This window comes from Formica exsecta, unplaced genomic scaffold, assembly GCF_003651465.1.
Source record: "Formica exsecta isolate Colony F162 unplaced genomic scaffold, ASM365146v1 scaffold258, whole genome shotgun sequence".
NCBI lineage: Eukaryota > Metazoa > Arthropoda > Insecta > Hymenoptera > Formicidae > Formica > Formica exsecta.
In genome coordinates this window covers 1,500,062-1,501,618 of record NW_021849849.1, presented here as the reverse complement: position 1 = coordinate 1,501,618, position 1,557 = coordinate 1,500,062, and the positions used below count along the sequence as shown (strand labels likewise).

Sequence of the window (1,557 nt, the reverse complement as noted above, 5' to 3'; positions counted from 1 at the left end):
AACGAGATCTCGCGTTCTCGTTATTAGGTTTCGCTCCGACGATGGGCGAGAAAGAGTCATCATTACGTAATTCTCATCGGATACAATCGACGAACATAAGGATGATCGTTATCGTCGCATCTAAATCGTATGATACAACTACACGTACAGCACATCAAGTCGATATACCGATGTAAATGGTCGCGTATATACTCAGTTTATATACATATATACCTATGCACAAGGGATGTGATCGCAATAGTTGCATGAAGAAGGATGAAGTTGATTTTTCCTTCTTTTTTTCGTTATAAAAACACTCTCGCTGGGAAAAAAAACAATCGGGGAGAAGATCCGTTTCCAGTTTCAAACTGAGATCAATTCCACTTCGCGGTGGCTTTCCCTCTGAGCGCGCGCTGCAGTTTATACATTATAGAATATAATTATATATTCCTGTCGCGTTATCATAATCTTTGGGAATATAATCCAAATCTTTAAATAAGCTCTTTATCTCAAAACAGTGAACGAACAAAAAGTTGTGAGATGAAAAATACATATATATTATATTTATTATCTTTTTTTCAAGCAAATTATATCAGAGATTACGATACGCGCATCGTAAAATATTTATTTGCCATCCTTGAAGAGCAAATATTAAACTTGGATAAATTAGATGTCGGGTCACTCAATTATATTCGGAGATGATCACCGACTTGGACCGAAAATCAAACTTGAGAATATTCGAACGGATCATCCGCACATATAGATTACTTCTTTTATATTTAGATTACTTTTTTTACTTTATAATATTTATCACACATCCAAGTATACTTGAGAGAATCGCAGACGCAGAGGCAGTTAGCGGTTATGAAATATGCGCAACAAAAAGAACTTGCGATTCTGCATAAAATCGCGACTCGTAAGATTTCGACTCTTCGATTCGCGCATTGTGCGTTTTGTCGCATTGCTGTTCTTTTTTATCGCTTCTTCGTTTTCCCTGCGCGATCCTTGGATTACTGGAACGCATGGGCTTACGATTTATATCACATCCTCTGTATGTGTGGCAGTATTCCTTGTGTGTTCGAATCTCTGTCGCGGACTCGAGTTCAATTCGTTGCTTGGCTCGAAAGAGCATTCACATCACTCGGCTTCCGATTTAGCTTTGAACGGCAGTTCTGCTGTATAAGTTCAGGAGACCTTCCGATAAGGACGGTTCATCGACATTCATCCTTTTGTAATCCGTCAAGACATTCTCAAACTTCTCGCAATCTTATTACTGATCATTTGAATATCTTCTTCTGATTGAGAACACTCGTACTGTGTATGTGCGAACAAAGTCGTCCAGAATTAGATTGATAAATATTCTCTTTTTTAATTTTCATATCTGAACAATTTCTTCTCTTTTTAAAATTATCATTCTCCTAAAATTGATCAGCATAGAGCCCGGCAACAAAGTACGCAGCAAAACTATACAACCTTTTCTTTATCGGAGAAGCGTTCCTCCTCTTTTCTCCGTTAACGATTCTCCGAACAGCAAGGCGGAGCGAATGAATTCGATATATACCCGGCATCTCGGAAGAG

The 1,557-nt window shown here is 38.2% G+C and overlaps 1 protein-coding gene across 4 annotated transcripts in view; it reads right to left on the bottom strand.

Moving 5' to 3' along the window:
- Positions 1 to 967: 967 nt before the first annotated feature.
- The window catches only part of LOC115236628 (amyloid beta A4 precursor protein-binding family B member 1-interacting protein-like), a 103,043-nt gene continuing 102,453 nt past the window's right edge, over positions 968 to 1,557 (bottom strand). For all 4 annotated transcript variants that reach the window (XM_029809204.1, XM_029809203.1, XM_029809205.1 and 1 more), the window contains exon 11: positions 968 to 1,557. The gene's annotated coding sequence lies outside the window, so the exon portion shown is untranslated.